We start from the raw sequence: 10,837 nt of genomic DNA on the forward strand, positions 1-10,837 counted from the left end.
TCTAGATCTAAATGGTACAGCCCATATAATCACATAAAGGCTGTCACATAGCCACACATAACTCTAAGATACCTCAGTGAGTCAACAACATAGCTGCAGGGTATTCCCGGCGGGGCGTAGAGAAATTTTTTGGCATTAAGGCTGAAAATCACGTACGCCGGATTTCTGTTCCTGTATATTTTCTATGTCAACGATGCCAACAGCGCTGCGCCCGATGACAATCACGATGACGTAGATCCCAATAATGAAATCATTCTGCAAGCTGATCATCATCATTATGATGGCAAAGGGGTGAAACTAAAAGGGAGCGGAGCATTGACAAAGCGTCGTTGAATTGAAATGAAATTGAAAATTATGCAAGTGTGTGGGTCTTCAATTGTCTGCGTGTGCGTGAGTGCGAATGTGTGCGAGTGTGTGTGTGTGAGTGTGAGCTATTCGTTATGAAGCTGCTTGTTTGACTCGACTGGTTAATCAACTAGTTAAGTGAATTGGCTGAGTGCGCTCTATAGAAGTCATAACACTTAGGAAAGCACAGGTTTTGCTGGGTGTTGGGTGGTGCAGGTGGGTTGATTGCAGAGTTTCGGGCTCATAGCAATTGTATATCTGAATACTAATGATGACTTGGTGGTGCTGTAGGTGTTAGACAGTGGTTGCAGTGTGCTTAAGTTTCTTTCTAACACACAAGCTGTGTCTTCAGCTGGCTTAATTATTGTGGTGTTAGTGGCTCAAGTGCATTCAATCTAACCACAATGTTAAAGTGGTCTTAGTGGTGCACTTTTAGAAAACTTCAATGAGCTTCATCCAAAAGCAGAGAGTTCAGCATTCAAGCTCAGTAGGTTCAGCTGGCTTAGTAGCCATCGTTGGTGGGTGGTGCAACAGTGTGAGTGGCTTAACTCTGCTCAGTGCACCACATTGATCTCTTACCTATTGCAGCTTTTGTTTGTATGGTGGCATTCATTTAGAAGCTATGTGGGTGGTTCAATGGATGTTTCAGTGGTGCATAAATCAGCTGCTGCGATTGCTGGTGGTGCAGTGGGTGTTTTCTTTCTTCATCCTCTACATGCCACATTTCGTTTGTTGCCCCACTTTAGCTTATATAACTCATTAGGTAGCTCAGCATATAATCATATTTGTCTGAGTGAAGTGGGTGGTGCTGCTCAGCTGCAGGTGGTGCGTGTGACTCGGCTAGGTCGATTCCAAATTCGACTTGAGCCCAAAATTGAAGCGTTTCATATGCGTGCCGACCACAAGTCAAACTGGCGTATACAATGAGCCCCCCTCGATTGCTCAGCACCCATTATCTAACCACCGACACCACCACCCACCGTGGCAGTCGTCGGCCTCCCGTTGGCTTACAGCCCAGAGCTTTTGCTTTCAAGTTTCTGCTCGTTGTTTGCTTAAACACAATTTTTGCAGCAACCACAGCTGGCCAGAGAGCCCCGCCCACCTCGCCCTGCCTTGCATTTGCGGTTTCTTGTTTCATAGTTTTCAATTCCGCTGTTCCCCCTCCCTCACTTTCCCATGCTCCGGATCTCGGCCTTCTCATCTGGTCAGCCCTTTCGCTTGCAGAGCATTTCCTCTTTTTTGTTCCTTCAGTTTTCAACGAGTTTTCTTTTCGAGCTGCATCTGCTGGTATTTTACCCCATCTCCAACCCAACAGCCCAATACCCCAACCCCCTTCCTCCCCCACCCACCCTTGCCATCAGCTCCAGCCTTGCGTTCCATTTCGAGGGAATGGCTAACGAAAATTTTATTACAAGTTTTCTATAATCGACTTTTAGCTTGTGGCCGTCGAGCTTTTTGGCTGCAGTTTTGTTTCGCTTATCGCAAATACCGTTAAGCTCTTAGTTAGCGTTCGCCCCCTTCGAAGTGGGCGCGGCAGCTGTGGCTATTATGTGTTTTTATCGAAATCCGCATTTATCGAATTGCCGCCACAAGCCACATCAATTTGCGAGTTAGTTCTTGCAGCTATTGCCGAAAATCCAGAAATATCCAGCTCCTGTTGAGAAGTTTTACTGGCCGATGTTTTTTTTCAAACGAGTCGACAACTGAGAGGAACAAACTGAGTGAATAACAACGAGTAGCTAGTAGCGAGCTGTCTCTATTATCATTATCTATTATCATTACTCCTTTTGTTGGTCTTCGACAGACAGATAGTAACGAGTAGATACTAGCGAGTGGATAAGAACTAGTAGATAACTAGAGATGATGAAGATGGTGAATGGTAGATGACAAATAGATGACAAAGATTAGAGAAGAAAGAGTAGAGAGCAATTAATGAATAACGAGTATATAGTAACGAGTAGAGAGCAAAGAGTAAAAAAGAATTGTTATAAAAAACCATGAAATCAAACGAAAGACTAGGTCTCAAAATGTAAATACAAAACAACGAGTGAATAACAGAAAATAGACATGGCTAAGTAGATGACGGGCAGATAACGAGTAGATGATGAGTAGTGTCGAGTAAGGGACGAGTAAATAATTAGTAAATGAGTAAACGAGTAAATGATTAGAGGCGAGTAGATAACGACTAGATGACGAGCAGATGATGAGTAGATAACAAGTAGATGATGGCTGACAGGGCTGAGTTGATGACGAGTAGATGACGGGCAGATAACGAGTAGATGATGAGTAGATGTCAAGTAAGTGACGAGTAAATAATTAGTAAACGAGTAAATGATTAGAGGCGAGTAGATAACGACTAGATGACGAGTAGATGACGGGCAGATAACGAGTAGATAACGAGTAGATGATGAGTAGATGTCGAGTAAGTGACGAGTAAATAATTAGTAAACGAGTAAATGATTAGAGGCGAGCAGATTCCGACTAGGTAACGAGTAGATGATGAGTAGAAGCCGAGTATTACGAGAATATAACGAGTAGATAAAAACAGCATACAAATGGGCATCCAATAGCGAGTGGAAAGCAAAGAAAAGCAGACAATAAACTAATAATAAAGATAGGTCAACAGCAAAGTGGAAAAGAACACGATCCGATAACAAGGAGTAAATAACGAATAAGCACTGAGTAAACAATAGCGAGTGGATGACAGCGAATTAATAACAATGAGTAAATGGCAGCGAGTAAATACAGGCGACTAAAACAATAACGATTAAGGCAAACAATTCCAGGCAGACAAAAGAAACCTTGAAGAATACGTGTTAAATTGCAAATGTTGTTGTTGTTGGTGGCTCTTTAAAGCAACAAATTGCGGTACTCGTTATTATTATGGCCAACACACACAGAGAGGCAGATAGAGAAAGAGACACACTTGAGCCTGGTTTTTGCAAATGCGGATGCGGATGTGGGTGCGGATGCGGATGCGGTTCAGGATGTGAAAACTGGAGCGTGAGGCACTTGTGTCATTTGTAATTGAAAATGAAAATGCAGAACCAACAACAACAACAAAAGGATATGCCGACAAGCAGAGAGAACAAGAAAAAAGCATTAGAATGAACGAGCATGACTGCAAGTTACCCTGTAAAAAATTGAAATGAAGTGAAAAACTGAAAGCAAACATTTTGATGTCTATGAAAATCAGGTTTAAGCAAGCTATGCAAGAAATATAAAATATATGAATGACTTAGGTCTATGGGCAGCTATATAATAGCTTGAACAATTGTCGCCTGAGCAGTCGCTGAATTCAGACACGCCAGAGCCCCACTGCCACCCACCTCAGCTCTGGCGTTACAGGGCATCGAAATGGAAGTAATATCGACGAGCTGTGGAGTCGAAGCTGGTGCGAGCGAGAGGGACAATTGCGAATGGCAGCCAATAATAGATGTAATACTTAGAACGCGCGAAACAGGAACCGAAACACAGCCAGCAACAACAACAACAGCAACAGCAGCAACAAAAACCGGGACAGAGACAGAGACAGACAGAGACAGAGACAGGAAGAGGAACGGCACAACAAGGACTTTTGCCGCTATTGCTCTGTCAATTTATATGCCGTTAGCGTGCTGTCAATGAGCATGAATGCGAAGTGCCTGCCAGCTCTAGACAGCTAGACCCGAACAACTACCCCGCCTACAACAACAACTACCCACCAACCACCGCCCACCGTCCCCAGTCCCCAGTCCCTAGTCCCGAGTCCCGTCTTCCCATTCCCCCCATCAACTACCCCCTTCTACACGCGCTATTCTCTGTCTCCTGTCGAACGGGACACATTCGTCAATTGTTGCGTGAGCAACAGCAGAGCTGAGCGTTTCGCCCGTTAGTCCCGTGCGTGACACGAGTTACACCTTTTGCTGTTCTACAAGATTAAATCTGGCAGTTCGAATTTTTCCTAGGAGCTTTCTCACTACTTAGAAATTAAATCTGTGAACGAGTTTGATCAAATTCGTTTAGGCTCTAAATACACATCTAATTCTTGAGTGGTTAATTATCAATTAATTCAGAGAATATTTAAGTTGAATTGCTTCAGGTTAGTATTAGGTTCTGTAAGAGCTACAGAGGTATTTAATGTACTTCAATCTTTCTCATTATTATGATTATATATTAAAAGAAATTAATTTTATATTTTAATGTTTTTAACATTTATTTAATTTTCTTCCAATTTTTTTTTTTAAATTTGTAAATGTTTTATTTAGTTTTTAAAATGTTAAAAAAAAATTGAGAGATGATAATTTTGTGTTTTATTTTTTATTATATATACATATTCTATACATATAAATATTTTTTGTTTAATTAAAAATATATTTTTGTAATTTTTTCATTAATAAAAATCCAATAGATTTATTAAATTCATTATATAAATGAAAATAATAATAATAAATAAACATAATATAATTAAAAATAATAATAATAATAAAGTACTTATGTTGTTTTTTATTAATTTTTTATGTATATAAATTATGTGTTTAAAATTTGGTATTTCGATTAATTGTATTATAATTTTTTTTTTTTTTTTTTTTTTTTTTTTTGTAAATATTATTTTATTCACACATTAATTTACTATAATAGCGCTTTGTTAAACATTTATTTTATTAAATTATTATTATATTTTTTTTATAATATTTATTTTTAGTTGTATACTTGTTTATTTTAAGTTTGACATTATTTGGGCTTCTAATTTAATTCACGTTGGTGTCGTGACACGTTTCCATCTCTAGTCCTAAATATTTTGTTTGGGTATCGAAAGCCACTAAAAACTTTGGACTCGGGACACACTAATCAACAAACATTTACGCCGACATTGCGTGCATATTAAACAGTCAGAGCCAGTCAATACACACACACACACACACACGCGCGCGCGCACACACATTCACAATGAGGCAGGCGAAAGAGTTATTAACTTGGCTGGCAGCAAACGTCGCACCTCTACAGTTGCACCGCTTAACCCCATCAACCCTTAACCCACAGCCCAGCCCCTGCTCCGATAAGCTGCTCATTTGAAGCGGGCAGTGGGTGGCACCGGGGCAAAAGGGGCGTGGTGGGGAACTGGGAGCAGCGTTACGTAAATTATATTCAGCAATTTATCATTTAAAAGTTTAATGTGCCTCTATAAATTAAAGTTGCATGACTCCCAGTGACCTGGGCCAGGGGCAGAGCAATGTGGGAGGGGGAGCGGAGGGGAGGGCAGCTTTAACTCAGAGTGTCGAAGGGGTTAGAGCTCTGCTGTGTATTTGCTGGCATGTCTGCTATTAGTTGCAAAATAAATTGCCGAGCCCTTCAAGCCAGGAGCAGCAGCTGCTGTGAATCGCCTTGAAGGTCAAAGGTGAATTGCACAAAAGTGAATGAATAGATGTGAATGAAAGTGAATAAGCAATGAATACCAACAACGCATAGCTGGACTCTAACTGCTAACAACGTTAGGGATTAGCAAGGATTGCCCTCCTCTCCATCTCTCCCCTCTCCTCATCTCTAGAGATTAGTTTTACTATAATATTCATTTTTTTATACTCATTCACGAAAGTGAATCATTATATTGGTTTTGTGCAATGTCCGTCTTGCTGTCCGTCCGTCTGTCCGTCCGTCCGTCTGTCCGTATGAACGCAATCTATTTCGGCGCTATTGAAGCTAGAGATTTGAAATTTGGAACACATATTCGTGTATATCTCCGATTTATAAAGTGTTAAAATTGTCCCGATCCGCCCACTAGGGGCGTGGCAAATCGGAAAATGCATTTTCCGATATACCAGAAATCATGTTAATTAAAGAGCTAGAAAGATGAAATTTGGAATATAGATCCGCATCGACCACCCAAGATCACGAGCTATGGCGGATGTATCTCCGCCCATTGGGGGCGTGGCAAATCGGATAAAACTGTATCTCCTAAAGTTGTAAACCTAGGATGCTGAAATTTTGCACGTCAGCTAATGCTATGATTCTATGAAGTCTGAAAACAAAATTTAAGCCTACGCCCATTAGGGGCGTGGCAAATCGGACCTGAAGATATAGGGTTTTTTTTATATATTCTGCTATATTTTGGATACTTTTGACAGTATTAGAGAGAAACTTAGCTACTAAATGATGGGATGTGAATGAGTATTCCGCAGTCGGTAACGCCCGACTGCAACGTTCTTACTTGTTTTTTTTCACTCAGAATTGAGTCGAGTTTTTGTTGCTCATGGATGCGTTGAGCTACTGCAACTAGTGAGTGTTGTCCATATGAAATGTGCGTCTATCTCGAGAGTTTGAATATATTTGGCATAACTGAAGCTTATTTTGAAAAGCATGATGGCTTTATGAGTTCAGCTTAGTTTCTAGAATTTTAAGCTGCTTTCAGTTTCTAGAAAAAACAAAGCTCACCTGTACGCTGGCTCGTGTATACACTGTATATGTATACTATACAGACATGTCTAAGGTCATACACATTCCTATATGCAAAGTCAGCTTTAATTGCAAGTAAGTTGAGATTAGGCAGGTGAATAAAGGAAAGGCAACTGAAAGTTAAAAGTTAACACCAGGTTTGACGCCATGAATGAGTGGAAATTTGACACACACCTTGACAGGTAGTTAAGCATTTTCTCCAGGTGCAGCATAAGCTGAATGAAACGATTAAAAAACTGACAGTTGTCAGTGTAAGCAAAGCTCCGAGTTAAAATTTGACACGCACTTTGACAACCACTTAACCATTTTGTTCCCGAATAAGCTAGAGTATTTGTTCTATAACGGAACGAGTAGTGCAAAGGAATATCAATATAAAAACGCAACATTTCGAATCGAAATAAACTAAATATTTGTCTAAAAATTGTAGATTCAAGTCAAGTTTCGATCAACTCGCTGCGAGCGAAAAAACAATAAAAATAAAGGCGAGAAGCGTTTAAATGGGGAATGTGAGCGAAAAGTCAGGAAAAGAGTTGAAACATATTAAGGGAAAACTATTTGCCAGCGACAGGAGCCGAAGGCAGCGGCAGATTAAAGGAATGCGACGGCTGATGTGGGCAGGCGAGATGGTTGCAAAAAGGACGAAGGACGAAGCACGAAGGACGCAGGACGCAGGACGTAGAACATAGCAAAGCGCAGCACGTGGCAGGCAGCACGTGGCAAGTGGCAGCCAGGACATATCCCAAACAGCGTCTGCCCACTAGCAACAACAACTGCTTCGCCTGCTACGAGTCCTGCTTCAACTGCTGTTGCGTGCTCCGCTTCCTGCTGCTGTTCCTGCTCTGTGCTCCTGCTGCTCTTAGTTGCTCTGCTCCTCCTTGCTCTGTACTTGCACCTCTCTGCCCCTGCTACTGCTGCTGCTGCCACTCCTCCTCCTCCTCTTTCTCCTCCTGATTCTCCTCCATCTCATTCTGACTCTTGCAATTTGTTTAGTGTGTGAAAATGAAACATTTTTTCAACACACACCTCCTCTCTCCCTCTCCCTCTCTCACTCTCTCCCTCTCACTCTTTGGCCGTTTCTTAGCTGAGTTGTGTCGTCCTGCAAAGACGTCGCACAACACGGCGAATGATTGATGGTTGCCGTTGAACGGAAGCGCTGCAAACAAATGGAAACTTTTGTTTCTTGCATAATAAAATAACGGTAAGCAGCAGCAGCAGCAGAAACAGCAGAAGCCGCACCGCCACAAAAGGGGCTGCAGGACAACGAGCAGCAGCATTCAGAGCCACAAAGCCAACAGCAAAAGACAAAGACGACAAATGTGGCAAAGAGCGAGAGAAAAAAGTCCACTGAAATCACAAATGCTCTAAGAATTGCAGTTAAATGAGTATAGGAGTATATATATAACTGACGTATATATGTATACTTTATGTATATATGATATATATAACAATGGTAAATGCATAAAGCTAAACTATTGTAAATGCTTAGAGTTAACTTATAATAAATTAGATTTTGTGATAGCTAGAATACTTTATATACCTTAAATACTTCTATATACTACTATATATACTACTATATACTACCATATACTACTATATACTACTATATACTACCATACACTACTATATTCTACCATATACTACTATCTACTACTACTAACTACTACTTTATATATTACCATGTACTACTATATACTACTACAAACTACTATATATACTACATCATATGGTATGGTTAGCCGATCTCAGTGCCGACCGTAAGACTAATAGATGAAGCAATTCGAACAACTGGAAGTTGCTTTCTACATCCATTTAAGAAAAAGACATCTAGTATATAGAAAACTGACTCAAAATAATCAACGTTTTTCTATATAAATATAAATTATATTATCATAGGTATATCACTTATTATTATAATTGGTTATTAATATCGCATAGTCGCCTATTTCCCATGGCGTTACGCACTTCTTAACTTTTTGGCTATACCCGCCTTGGTTCTCATGTTAGGGCAAACACTTAAACAATCGGCTTGCGCTTAATTCTTTTGACCCCAAAAGAATTTTTCAATTTTACGCCAAAATAAGTTTTTGCCCAGGCCAGGCCCCGTAATTTTTCAACTCAAGGCGTGGACAGAACGAGGCCTCTAAGCTGAATGTGTGTTAGCCTATCTATCTGTAATCTCAGAGCTTAATATTTATGTAGAAATTTGTAAAAGTTGCTGTAGCTGCAGCTGTCAATCAAGCCAGTCAGTCAATCAATCAACTAGTAATACCAACTCAATCAACTTGTCCAATATACGTTTCCAAGTGAAGGGCGAATAATAAAGCGAAGCTATTATGCCATGATTGATCATCAATTTGTCAATCAATCAATCGAAAAATCGATAAGTCGATAGGTGATTGATTTTAGTTGAAGTTAGAGTAGCAGTAGTAGTAAGAGCTATAAGCATTGCTATGATTAGTATTCATTTAGTCAATCAATCAATCAGTCAATCATGGCGCTTAACTACTTAAACTTTTAGTGATTACTCCTCATTAAATGATGATAATTGCATTCAAAATTTATAGCTCGACTGCGGCTATCAGTCAAGCAATCAATCAATCAATCACTCAGCTTGCATTCAACACTGAAAGAGCTCAATTGAAGATAACTGTTTCTAAGTGTAGTCAACTTCTATAGTTGCCCAATGCTGAATACCTAAACTACGAAAAATCATTCATCAGTCAATCAATCAGTCAATCACTTGCAATAGAAATACATACATATGTATATGTATGTATGGCTACACCTATTAAGGAAAACTCTTTAATGGTTTTAAAAACTTAATTAAAAAATCAACAGCTTAAAGCTTTAACCGTATGCATGTGTGAGTGTGTGTGTATGTTTGTGTACGCGTGCGCGTGTGTGTGTGTGTGTGTCACGACCGAAAACCGAAAGTGTCAAGGCTTATAAATGTCAGACATAATTATGCCTGCAGGATAATTGTTTAGACACATGAGCATAATGAAAACATGACATGTCATCCTCCGAGAATCAAACGATGAGTATGTGTGTATGTGTGTGTGTGAGCGAGTGTGTTCGCGTGTGTGAGTGAGTGTTAATATTTGCCATATAGACAAATGCGAGCGGGTGGAGTCGCACGTCTTACACGCTCGCATTAGCAAACGCTAAAGGCAGCAAAAGGCAGACATCGGCGGCTGGCATGCGGTACAGTGAACACCGTGTGGCATGAACCAGTCGCGCAATCAAAAGCACAGGCAACAGCTCAAAGACACGGCTCAAGCATATAATACCAGCAGCCCCAACTTCTCACTTATACAGCTACAGCTTCTCTGGTGACGGAGCTTGCCACTCGACACTCGGCTCACACACACAGACACACGCACACACACACACACACACATGCCTGTGTGGCGAGGTACACGTGTATTTTAATGACTGTTATCATTATGAATCGCATACAAGACTAATTAGTGTGTTACACATTCATCTAGCTATTGTTTGGGGGGAGTCAGCGAGGCTTCAATGTATGTGTGTGTGTGTGTATGTGTGGTTGTATATGTATGTGCACCCACCGCTAATACACGCATGTCCCATGTTAAGTGTTTAACATAATGAACACGCGTATTACGAAAGGAATTAACATGCCAGTTAACAAGTTAAGAATAACGCATAAAATAGGAAAGAAAGAGAGAGAAAGGAAGAAAGAGGAAGAGAAAGAGAATAAGAGAGAGCGTAAAAATATAAATAGGAAAAGGGAATGACAAAGGCAACAAATAAATATGTTTTCAATATATACATATTTATACATATTTAAAAGAGCCAACTAAGCATCACATCTTCACAGATATAATAGACATGACTACTGTTTGTCGACTTTAAAGTCGTCATCATGCATAGATTCAATCTATCAGATTTTTTAATTTCATCGCTCTTAAAAAATGAATGCAAATTAATGCCAGTACTCTAAGCATGTTTAATTCAACATAAATTTTCATAATTTATAATTATTTGTTCTGTTTAATACATACTACTTTTCTAGCATAAAACTGTTAAAATGCAA

Source organism: Drosophila arizonae, chromosome X, assembly GCF_054131065.1.
Source record: "Drosophila arizonae isolate 15081-1271.41 chromosome X, UAZ_ARI_1.0, whole genome shotgun sequence".
Taxonomy (NCBI): domain Eukaryota; kingdom Metazoa; phylum Arthropoda; class Insecta; order Diptera; family Drosophilidae; genus Drosophila; species Drosophila arizonae.